We start from the raw sequence: 13,083 nt of genomic DNA on the forward strand, positions 1-13,083 counted from the left end.
GTGCGGTGGCTCATGCTTGTAATCCCAGCACTTTGGGAGGCCGAGGTAGGTGGATCACCTGAGGTCGGGGGTTCAAGACCAGCCTGACCAACATGGAGAAACCCCATCTCTATTAAAAATACAAAAAGTTAGCCGGGCATGGTGGCACATGCCTGTAATCCCAGCTTCTCAGGAGGCTGAGTCAGGAGAATCACTTGAACCCAGGAGGTGGAAGTTGCAGTGAGCAGAGATTGCACGATTGCATTCCAGCCTGGATAACAAGAGCGAAACTCAATCTCAAAAAAAAAGGAAGCAAATTCTTTTTATAACTCACAACTGTGAGTAAAAGGACCAGTCTTGGGTCAAGTTGCCTGGAGACATCTCCAAGGCAGACACTAGCATGCAAGAAGTTTATTGTGGAAAAGAACCCTCTGGATCACCACCGCTTGTTGGGGAGCGAACGAACTAGCATTGGGATCAGGGAATTGTGGAGCATCAAAGGCCTCAGCCAATCCCAAGGGAAGCTCTGGAGCTAGGATGGCCCATCAAAGTATTTACACCATGAAAACTGGCAGTGCTAAAAATCAGAGTTGTTGTTATTTTTAGACACAGGGTCTCGCTCTGTCACCTGGGCTAGAGTGCAGTGGCACTCTCATATTAATAGATCACTGCAGCTGGAAACTCCTGGGCTCAAGCCGTCCTCCCACCTCAGCCTCCTGAGTAGCTGAGACTACAAGTACAGGCCACTGCACCTGACTAACCTACTTTTTACTAGAGACGGCTGTCTCACTATGTTAAGCAGGCTGGTCTCAAACTTCTGGCCTCATGCCATCCTTGTACTTCGACCTCCCAATGCACTGGGACTACAGGCATGAGCTGCTGCACCCAGTCAAATTAGGATTTTTGAAATCCCTGATTTAAACCTTGAGTTGGTTATTAATAATTTACCAGCACACTAGTGATCTTTTGAATCCTTTTCCCTGAGATCCTGAATGTAGTATCTTATCATGTTAAAATTTCTGAGAAGTCCCACAATAAGGAAATTTGTTTAACTTTGTGAAATAAACATTTCCCAAACATAGGACGTTGGTATAAATTTTGGTGCACAGACCCAAGTGTCTAAGAAGCTATTTAATTTCTGATTTTGACTCCCTTTTCTTCCAGATTGATGAGGGAAAAAAACAACAACAAGCAACCACCTGGTTCACACTTGTCGATCCACTCAGGCACTGCTCTGACGCCCAGAATCCCTGTTCACAGGATCTGCCAGGTCTGAGGACTGAGCTCAGTTTCTGGGAGATGCTCGAGGGAAAGGGATCCTCGTCCTCTGGGTGGGGGTGCATGCTTCCCTCCCTGTGATTCAGCCTCTGCTATTTCCCACTGCCTCTCACTCAGGCCTGTTTCACCCGTTCTGCCTGACTCCTGAAAGCATTTGGGTTTGCAAGCCCAGTCTAGGTGCACTTCCTGACCACTTTGTCTCTGCCACCTCCCTGGTGCTCTGCTTGCAGGCTGGGCCTGGGACTCTCCTGAGCCACAAACCCTGGCTCCCTCCCTCTCCCCTCTCCTTTCCCCGCCCCCTATTTCTCTTCCAGACTCCTGTTTCCTTGCCGCATTCCTCCTCCCCTTCCCTTTTCTCCTTTTCTTCCTGTCTCCCCTTCCCTTTTTCTTCTTTCCTCAAAAACCCTTTCCAGGCTGGAGTAAATCACTCTCCCTTCATCCAGCCTTTGCTTGAGAATCAGCTGAATTCTCCCAAGGACTTTGGCTTTGTTTCCCGTCCCATCAGCAGCCTCCAGAAGGTAATGAGCACGGTGCCCCGCCTGCTTCAATGGGGGAGGAACGGTATGGAATTGGGAGGGATGAAAACAAGTTGCTGTCTAAAACCCCCTTTCCCTCCACCACACTGATTTGACTTTGGAACAGTTTTGTGGGGCACAGTTCAGGGAAACTCTGCAAGTGCTTCCCATGGTCTCGTGCAAAACCAGCGGGTGCCAAGGAGGTGCCAGAGTGACCTCTGGGCTCACAGTCTGTGACAGACAGTAAGACAGTCTGGAAATACTTTCATCTCAGCCCTTCAAGGGATTAGGTACGAAAGGGGAGGGAGGGTAGAGCCTGGGAATCCCAGCTGACCTGGAGTCACTGAGTCCTGGAGGGCCAAGGGCTGATGGGAGAGGAGTTTCTGTTCTTGGCGGCTGTTTGAAAACTTTCATACAAGATCGCATCATTCTTTAGCCGTTCACTTGTGTTTCCACAGGTACTGCTTTCTGAGGGTCTGGGTGGCTCCTTGGAAAAGGAGTCTGGTCCCCACCGTGATAGTATTAAATACAAGTCTCTGAAAACGTCTTAAAATCCCTCCCAAAATTAATGCATTGATTTAGAAGTGAGACCAAAATGTGAAGACTTCACCAGTTTAAAATAAATTCAAAACAAGTTAAATGAGCATGACTGAATAGCCAGCCATTTCTAAATTGTTCATTTCACATAGTGTAGCCTTTACAGTGGTGGCAACTATGATAACAGATCCTATGACTTAGATAAGATCAACAAATTACCAAGTGCTAATTGTTTCTGCTGGGTGTAGGTGAGGAGATAAATAGCTTGTAAATTAAACAGCAGTGCCTAAGGGTGCCATTCCCGCACTCACACGGGCTGCTCCGTGCTCTCCAGCAAATAATTTCCTCTTATCTCATAATTAAACATTTTTACCTTTAAAAACCACAATCATTAGTGAATATGTTATCCTCCTAGTGCCAAATTTAAAAGAGGAGAAAGGAGATAAGAAGCAGTAATCTAATAAACTGAATGTCAATGTCATTTCATCCTTTTGCAAATCATCGAAATATAGGCTTTCTGTCTTAGGTGGTTATTGGGCCATCTATGCAGCTTTTCCATAAGCAGCTCCTGCCCCAGTGCTGAAGTGTGGCAGTCGTCAAATCCAGAGCTTGTGTGGCCTGGAGCCTGTCAGTAAGTGCTCATGTGCCGCAGCTGTTCTCTGTTGTTTAGGATCTTCCCTCAGATTCACTTATAAATGGCATTTATAACATCAAACTTATTCAGTGCCCGTTAAGATGTTTTAGCTTTACCATGAATGTCAACTGTTCCGTTTCCAGCTTCCCATCTCAAGGGAGGACCATGAGAGCTGAATATCACTACCACATTATTTTACTCCAAGTGCAGACATACAGTGCAGTGCTGTGTAAAGAGCTGTTTTCTTTCCTTCCCTTTGTTTTCAGTCTCTGAACATCTGGTTAGAAGAGCGTTATCTGGATAATGTTTTTCACTCTGCGCTAGTTATGGTATGTCCATGTGTTAGAAATTCTAAAGACAAAAACGTGTCCGTTCCTTCTTTGTTCATCCATCCATCCTTTCATCCATGCATTTATTTCATCGTTTATTCTTCTTATGTTTATGAAGTTCTTTTGGTTCAAACCCTGTGCAGGGTGCTAGATGAAAGGCAAATGTGCGTGGGGCACATTTCTTTCAGCTGAGCTCAGAGGGAGAGGCCAAAATTGTAAATACTGATTACAGTAGAAAGCACTGTGGAGAGGCCCCACCTAGCTTGGGCCAGGCAGGAAGATTCCAATGAGGCAATGATAAAACCAAGAGGAGCAGCAGAGAACAGCGGCTTGCAGCCCCGTGGCTGAGCTAGCTTCAGATGCAGATAAATAAGTGCCTGCCAAGCCTGTATCAAGTACAGGCTTGGCCAGGGGTAGCCTGCAGAGATGAAGCCTTTGACCTGGGCTATCTCATTTTATTCTCCTGGTAACTTGTGATACAGGCTCTTCGCTAGCTACTCTGCAGTGGGGAATAAGAGAAATAGGGGAAGAAGTCCTGGCTGCCCCTGCCTATTGTGACTTTGAGAAGGAATTACCCTCCCAGGGCTTCAATTCCCTAATATGTTAAATGGGGATCATAACAGTTTCTACCTCTCAGGTTTGTTGTGAAGATTACATGAATTTACACATGTGAAGCATTTAGAATAATGCATGAATTCAATAAATAGTAACTATCATTACTAATCTTACTAATTAGGCTTAGTGAGCATAATTAAGTGACCCGAATTATCCAGCTGAAAAGAGGCAGAGCTAGGGGTCAAACCCCTTCCTTACCTACAGTATTGTGTGCAGCATACCATGGGACCACACAGGATGACCACTTAATTAAGACTGGATGCAACCAGGGAGGGCTTCCTGCAGGAGGTAGCATCTGAGCTGAGTTTGGAAGAAGGGCCTAGAGTTTGCCAGGGAAAGAAGTGGGAAAAGCATTTTAAGGAGACTAGCAGAACGTGTAAAGGCCTGGAGCCATGAACAGGCCTGGTATATAGCAGGACCGTGGTATTGCCAGGGGATGGAGGAGTTTAGATTGGACCCTGAAGGCAAAGCAGATTCTTTGTTCTGTTTTTGGTGCTAGTAATTAGTGTGTTTATTTGGAGAGTGGGAAAAAGTAAAAGAGAAACTTAAAAATACAGGTAATTTGTATTTTCAATTTATTTACTGTTTTTCTTTAAGTGACTTGTTCTTTTTACTTAAATTTATTTATTGATTTTCATTTTTGTTTTTTAATAAATAGAGATAGGGTCTTGCTCTGTTGCCCAGGCTGATCTCCAACTCCTAGACTCAAGTGATCCTCCTGCTTCAGCCTCCCAAAGTGTTGGAATTACAGGTGCGAGCCACCACTCCTGGCATAAATTTATTTTTAAACTATATCACAACCATAAAATGGAAAACTATAGTGCCAGATGTGTTTTGGAATTCAAATTTTTTTCTGATTTAGGAAGGAGATATAGAGCATACGCCCTGCAGTAGCTAACACCCCCAGAGGCCAAAGAATCAATAAATATTTCTCAGAGAAATGTATGAATATTTATACCAAGTAGGATATAGGCTATATATAGCTTGCCTCAAGGAGCTTTGGCCCCAGCATTACAAAAAAAGCTTTCATTTTTCAGAGATTTGTAGATTTTAGAATGTGGATGAGTAGTCTCACTTGCTGGAACTAGAAGGTAACAGAAAATATATTTGTTGCATACAAAGCTTTGTTCTTAGAGTCCAGCTCAGCCTCCCAGCTGTGGCTACAGAGGTGCATCCTTGTTGAAAGGAGAGTCACTGGCATCAGGGAGGTGTTCAAAGCTTCCACTAGCAATGTTAACAATGAGGAAACTGGGTGTTGGGTATTTAGGAACTGTATGTAATGTTCTTGCAATTTTTCTGTAAATCTTCAACTATTCTGAAATTTAAAGTTTATTAAAAAAAAAAAAAAAAGCTGACTCACACCAAACCAGACTTTCTCCATAACAGAATCACTGATATGGTTAGGCTTTGTGTCCCCACCCAAATCTTATCTTGAATTGTAATCCCAGGTGTTGAGGGATGGACCTGGTGGGAAGCGATTGGATCATGGGGGCAGTTTCCTCCATGCCGTTCTCGTGATAGTGAGGGACTTCGCATGATATCTGTTGGTTTTATAAATGGCAGTCCCCCTGGGCTTTTTCTGTCTCTCCTGTCGCCTTGTGAAGAAGGTGCCTGCTTCTCCTTCCTCCATGATTGTAAGTTTCCTGAGGCCTCCCCAGCCATGTGAAACTGTGAGTCAATTAAACCTCATTTCTTTATCAACTACGCAGTCTTGGGTAGTATCTTTATAGTAGTGTGAAATTGAACTAATACAATCACTTTCTCATGCAGTGACTCCATTCTTAATGCCCCCACCTCATCCCCACAGAATGATTCCATCTACCTCCCCTGACCCCAAGGTAGGCTCCCAGGCTTTGGGAAACCCTGGCTGGGCTGGGCTACGCTATGCTGTCTCTGGACATCAAGCCGAAGGGCAGGGCTTTTTCCGTGGCGATGAGATTTCATTAAAGGTGTTTAAGTCGGTTGGGGTTGCCGTTGAGAGTATTGTTTGTGGATGGGGGTGAGAAGTTTGGCCAGAGAGGAAAGAGACGGGGGAGCGGGAGGGAAAGGCTAGTGATCAGGCTGGCAGGCTGATGGCCAGGAAGGGACAGATGTGGGTGAACGGGAGGGTTCAGAGAGGCAGGAATGCAGACCCCCTGGAGGTGTGAGTAGGAGAGCGTGTTAGGGGCTGGCTGGGGCAGGATGCTGGCTTTGTGAGGGGCCAAGGGCATCTCATGAAAATGTTCTGCAATGTTCTGCGTCATTCCCTGAAAAGTAAAAAATATATTAAAAAAAAGTTTTTTGAAAGAAAATGTCCTGCAAGGGCCTGGAAGGGCGGGTTGCCCAGAGCAGCGTCAGAGACTCAGGCTTGATGCCATCCTTTCACAGATAGTAAGAGGCTCCCAGAGCTAGAGGAAGTCTCCAGGAGACAGAAAAGGAACATTGCCCTCCTCCAGCCCCTCACAGCTTCACCCCCCTGCCCCAGCCACGGGGTAAACAACAACAAGGTTGGGACACAGGAGGGGTTAAGAAGAGAAGACAAACGGGCCCTCATTCTATTCATTCTGGGTGGAACAGGAAGCTCGGTTCCTGGTTGTTAAGCTTGAGGGTGGCCGATTGGAATCTGATGAGGATGGATGGAGATCCTCCCTTACAGGACCCGATGCCCAGGGCTGCTTAAACAGGGAGTTGTTCTACCAAAGGCGTAGGAACCACTACAGAAAAAAGTGAAAGATACACAGGGTAGACATCCTCCAGAAAGCAAGGAAACGTGAGCATCCAGCATACAGAGGACACCCACTCTGCCCGTGTGCCTATTTTTGCCCCCAAATCCTCACCTGGGCATCAGTACCTCACCTGAGCCACCAACAGCCAGGATCCCGTGCCAAGCCAGTGCCATTCTGGGATTTAACTCAGCTGCTACAAGCCAGGAAGAAACTGGGGACTCCAGGGCCAATTCCTGAGCCTGCATGCCAGCCGGAGGGAAAGCGCCCAGCAGAGGCCGTGGGTTGCGCCCTGGGCAAGACCCTCTGCTGCCCTTCGTGGGCGCGAGTGGCAGCCGGCTGCGGGCCTGGCGGGGAGCCGGTCAGCCTGACATCCCCAGCAGATGTCAGTCTGGGAACAGGAAGCAGCGTGTTTGGGGTTTCTAAAAATAAATAAATAAATAACCACAACCACAAGAACAGTCTTTTATTGCAAAGTAAAAAAATGCTTTAATGACTAGAGCATTTAGCACATCGGGGGTTTTCATTGTTTTCAATTATGTGCCATTCTGAAAGGAGAGCACAAATTCTGAGCCTGAATGGAGAATTGTGGGGCTTCGGATTTGTGCTGTTTTAAACATTTGCTTTACTACTTTAAGAAGAGAACTGTAAAATAGAAATAATGATATATTATTACAAGTAAATTACACTGTGGAGTAGCATTAATATTGCAGTTGAAACCTAGAATTTGAAATAAAGATGGAAATATTCATTTGTACATAGTTTTTGTTCTTAGAAAAATGATTTAGCATGAGTCAAGAAGCTTCCTTCTGCGTGTGCACATCCGGCGGGGGCTGAGGCTCCCTGGCCGGGGCACCCCGGGGCCGCTCTGCCAGGATCCCAGTGGTGAGCCCTGGGGTCCCCGCAGGGACTGGGAACCTGGAGTTCTCAGCACCCAGGCTGGCACAGGCTGGGGTCCTCCATGTGTCCCCCAGCAAGGGCTTGAAGCCAGGCCACTGTGATGCCCCCTCCTCTCCCTTTCTGGCAATCTAGAAATGGAGAAAGGAGCAGAGGAGGCCCAACAATGGCAGGGATTATAGGAGGGACTGATGTGGGAGAAAGCAGCTCTTTCAAGAAGATCAATCTAGATTGGTATGGGAATTGGACGTTTAGGGTTTCTCTCTTTCTCTGGTCATTTTTTTTTCAGATTACAAAAGTAATATACATTGGCGGCAAAAAGAAAATTACTGTATTACGGAAACGTGATTTAGAAAGTGGTAGTCCCTGCAATCTAGTCTAGGGTGGGGGTAAGGGCATTAGGTGCTTGTGGACAGAGGCTGCATAAGGAGATGGTGACAACAGGTGACAGAAGAGCTTTATTCTGCAATCAATGCCTCCCTTCTTTCTTTCTTTTTTTCTTTGTGTGCCTCTACCTGAAAAATATCACCCTTCTCAAAGGCAGGCCCTATTTTGTCAGGCCTAATCCCCTAGCCAGGCTTCTTCCTCCCCTTCTGGGAAGAAAGTGGTGAGAAAGGCCACAAAAAAATTTAGGGTCCATAGCTTCCTTCTATTTATCCATTCAAGTGTTGTTGTTGTTTTTCACCAGTATAATACAGCTGAGCTCCACCTACTGCATTTTCTGAACCAAACATCAAAGCTTGTCACGGTCAGTAATAAGTGATCTTTGGAAATGCATTTTTTAGGGGCACTCCGTCAATCTAGACAAGGCCCTACACTGCTCACATGGGGCCCAACCCATTTCCTAACCTGGCCCTGCCCACTTTGCCAAATGCCCCCAGTCCAGCCACCCTCCTGACACCTGAACTACCCACTACCGTTGCCCCTGAGGGCCCTCATTGCAGGTTAGGCTCCTCTTCCATCACCTGTGCAGGCCACCAAGCTCATGATCCTAGACTCTGCCCTGCAGCCCAGCCTCTGTGAAGTCTTCTGGGGCAACTCCTCACTCCTTAACACCCAGTGCTTATCTTTTGTTAGTAAAGAGTAACTTGACTCGGATTTGTATCCCTTGCTCACTGTAAGGAATAACAATAAACAGTTAATGAATGAATAAACTGGTGATTTGGAAGGTGGTACAAGGAAAGGAATATGAGGGAAGTACTATTTATTTAGCACATTTAAATAACCCTGCTGAGTAGGCATGATCTCTCTCACTTCACAATTGAGGAAACTGAGGGTCAGAGAAGATTAATAACTTACCCAAAGTCACACAGCCAGGAAGAGGCCGAGCAAGGTTTAGAATCCAGGTCTGCTTTGACTCCCTATGGTGTGAATGTTTGTCTACTAAATTCATGTTGAAATGTGATTGCTAATGATGGGACCTAATGACTAATGCAGTTATAGAAGGGCCAGTTTGACCCCCTTTTGCCTTTTGCCCTTCTGCTGTCCACCATGTGATGATGCAGCAAGAAGGCACTCACTGGCTGGTGCCTCGAAGTTGGACTTCCCAGCCCCCAGAACTGTGAGCTAATAAGGTTCTGTTCATTACAAATCACTGAGTCTCAGGTATTCTGTATAGCACAAACAGACTAAGACGTTGCCTTTTCACCTCTCAACATGGAGTGAGCACTGGCTCAGAGAATCCCCAACAAGTACACGGCACCACCAAGTTTTGTGGGTTCCCTGGAATCCCTAGGGCAGCCCAACACATACCAAGGGTCTTTCCCATAAATATTTGATTAAATTCCTAAGATTCCTAATATCCACTCCCACCTTCCACCTCGGCAACCTTTTATTTGGAAAACTTTAAACTTAGAAATATTGAAAGAGCAGGACAATGAACGTGAGTATATCCTTCACATTTCCAAACATATATACACACTTATATATGTATTTATATGTTAGAGGCTTTTTGTTTTGGTTTTGCTTTCCTGAACTATTTGAAACAACTTGCAGATATTGTACACTTGACGCATAAATATTTCAGCATGTTTCTCTTAGAAGAAAGGGATCCTCTTCCACCATCGTAATACCATTATCACACCCAACAAATTTAACATATACTTAATAGTTCAATATGTAGTCTATGTTCAAATTGGTTCAAAAGTGTCTTTTATAGCTCTTTTTGTTTTTTGATCCTGAATCTTTTTTTTTTTTCTTCTTGAGATGGAGTTTTGCTCTTGTCATCCAGGCTGGAGTGCAATGGCACAATCTTGGCTCAGTGCAACCTCTGCCTCCCTGGTTCAAGCAATTCTCTTGCTTCAGTCTCCCAAATAGCTGGGATTACAGGCACCTGCCACCACACCCAGCCAATTTTTTTTTTTTTTTTTTTAGTAGAGATGGGGTTTCACCATGTTGGCCAGGCTGGTCTTGAACTCCTGACCTCAGGTGATCCACCTGCCTCAGCCTCCCAAAGTGCTAGGATTACAGGTGTGAGCCACCACGCCCGTCTGATCCTGAACCTTTTTAAGGGTCACAAATCTCACTGATTTGTCATGTCTCTTTAGTCTTCTGTAACTTACAGCAATTATTTTATCTTTTTCATGATATTGACACTTTCTAAGAATTCAAACTGGTTCTCTCATAGAGTGTCCCACATTCTGGATTTGTCTGTTTGCTTTGTCCTTCCTTTTCTCCCAAGAATACTATATCTGTATCATGCATTGTGGTGTATCAGGAGGCACATAATGTCAATTTGTTCCATTACTGGTGATGTGGTTATACTTGATTACTTGGTGTGGGTGCCCTCTAAGATGGCCCCCACTGGTCCCTACCTCCTGGTGTCCACATCCTTGGGTTCCCCCTTCCCTTAGGTATGTGTTGGACTTAGTGACTTGCTTCTAAAGAATAGAATAAGTGAGAAGTTATAGACTCACTTCTGAGATGAGGTTATAAAAACACTACGGTTTTCATTTTGGGAGCTGTTACACGGCTTGTTCTAGGGGAAGCCAGTTGCCATGCTGTCAAGAGGCCCTACAGAAGGGCCCCCAGGATCTTGAAGCGAATCTTCTGAGGTCTGCCTTACAATCTACTACAGTAACTTATTTTTGATGTCAGATTGTCCCAAATTTGGTTAGTGGAAGTTCCTCTAAGCTGATGTCAGTATCCTTTTGACATAACCCCAACAGTCTTTGAGCACTTCCTTAATTTGTGGCTCCCTTCATATTTTCCCTGCTTCAGGTCTGGAATCAGCCATTTCTCCAAGGTTTCTTTTAGTGGAAAATGGCATTCAGAAACCAAGCTCTGGCCACTAGGTTTGCTCATTGCTACTGGGATACCATTGTTTATAAACCCTTTCAGTGGACAGAGCTAGGAAATGCATACTTTTAGAAAACTAGTATTTTTTTTTTATTTCTTCCAATTAAAACCCAGCTCCACAGGATTCCTCCTCATCTTTCCATTCCATATTTGTATCTTTGCTTCCTCCACAATGGGAACTCTGACTTCCAACACCATCGATACATTCATTTTAGTTTATTTTAACACACCTATTAGCAAAAAGGAAACATCAATATATTTAATCATTTGCTCTATTCTACAATACACCCCAAATACTTTCACAATGACTGCTCCAATACCATTTCCTTTTTTTTTTTTTTTTTTTTTGAGATGGAGTTTCACTCTTGTTGCCCAGGCTGGAGTGCAATGGCACAATCTCGGCTCACCTCAGCCTCCATCTCCTGGATTCAAGTGATTCTTCTGCCTCAGCCTCCCGAGTAGCTTTGATTACAGGCATGCGCCACAACATCCAGCTAATTTTGTATTTTTAGTAGAGATGGGGTTTCTCCATGTTGGTCAGGCTGGTCTTGAACTCCCAACCTCAGGTGATCCTCAGCCTCCCAAAGTGCTGGGATTTCAGGTGTGAGCCACAGCGCCCAGCCTACCATTTCCTTTTTTAAATAAATTGGTGTTTATTTCTGTCAGCCTTCTTTTCATGGTGCTTAAAAGCCTGTGGATAAACAGCTTAAGCCCATTCAGTGATTGCTCCTACACGTTTAGTGGCTGAGCAGTGGGAGCTGCAGACTAGTCTTCCGTGGCAAGCAGAGCGCTCCAGTCTTCAGTAGGGAGCTGCTGAATAGGCACAGAGGGCACCTGCCACCTTTAGACCAGTCTGCACCCTCAGGCTGAGTAGCAGTGGACTCAGGAGCTGCAGCAGTCCATTCATCCTGAAATTCCTCTTGGTCACAGCCTTTCCAGCAGCAGCCTGCTCTTCTTTACAATCTCTTCAGGATCTCTGTGGAAGCAGAGATCAGGCATGACCTCCCATTCACAGATGGTGCCAGGCATGTACAAGACTTTCCAGGCCAGCATCTACCACGTCAAACCCCCTGAGTGAGCTCCCTTGTTGTTGCATGGAATGGCAAGGTCCACATAGTGCAGAGGAGAATCTGTGTGACACAGAGCAATGGTAGGTAGGTTAATGTAAGATGCCTCTGTGAGGGGCTGGTGGTCAGCCCTGGGATCAGTAGCCACCAGAAGCCGTGGCTCCCGGAAGGCCGCCTGGATCTGGTTAGAGAATGTTCTAGGAGTGAAGTGGCCAGCAACAAGAGTGGCTCCAGTGACAGCAGCAAACAACGGCGTGGCTTTCTGGCCAGTTTTCCTGCAGGATATGACACTGACATCAGCAGGGTTTTCAATGGCAACAATGGCACGAGCTGCCAGCAGAAGCTTCTCCCAGGTCTTCTTCTGATTTAGGATGTAGATGCCATCACTTTTCATATAGATGTACTGTTCCATTTGGAAGTCAAAATTAGTGTCACCGAAGTGGGTTCCTGCTGCAAGGAACTTGAGGACATCCTCCTCCTTCATTGGCAGGACATCAAGGGCTCTGGACATTGTGAACGTTTCCCTTTAAATTAATACAGGAATCCAGAACAAGCCAGAATGGACCCCTCTCTGGGTAGTGCAGAAGCCCATTTCCAACACCAGGCCTAAGAAAATTTCAAGACTTCTTTGTAGTACTATTTGTTCTTAGAATACATCCGGTTAAGGGTAGATAGTCAGAATACTGTATTCACAGGTCATTTCAACCTTTTTTTTTTCTGTATGGTTCTATTATTAATTTTATATGCAGTTAAGTTCATTTGTTTATATTTGCATTTAATTTTAAGATTTTCTTTTTGACAAATCTCTCAAAATTTAAAAAATTTTAAATATGGGCCAGGTGTGGTGGCTCACACCTGTATTCCCAGCACTTTGGGAGGCCAAGGTGGGTGGATCACTTGAGGTCAAGAGTTCGAGACCAGCTTGGCCAACATGGCAAAACCCCATCTCTACTAAAAATACAAAAATTAGCCAGGTATAGTGGCACACGCCTGTAATCCCACCTACTCAGGAGGCTAAGACAGGAGAATCACTTGAACCCGGGAGTTGGAGGTTGCAGTGAGCTGAGATCATGCCACTGCACTCCAGCCTGGATGACAGTGAGACTCCATCAAAAAAAAAAAAAAAAAAAAATTAAATATGTAAAACTTTTACAAGGTTCAAAAGTCAAAACTATATATATGTATATATAAAATTATATATGTAGTTATATATAACTGTATATCAAAAACTAT

General features: G+C 45.1%; 1 pseudogene; it reads right to left on the reverse strand.

Annotated features, from left to right (window-relative positions):
* Window positions 1-11,489: 11,489 nt before the first annotated feature.
* Window positions 11,490-12,361, reverse strand: LOC116809528 (small ribosomal subunit protein uS2-like; annotated as a pseudogene).
* Window positions 12,362-13,083: the final 722 nt, after the last annotated feature.

This window comes from Hylobates moloch, unplaced genomic scaffold, assembly GCF_009828535.3.
Source record: "Hylobates moloch isolate HMO894 unplaced genomic scaffold, HMol_V3 SCAFFOLD_1, whole genome shotgun sequence".
NCBI lineage: Eukaryota > Metazoa > Chordata > Mammalia > Primates > Hylobatidae > Hylobates > Hylobates moloch.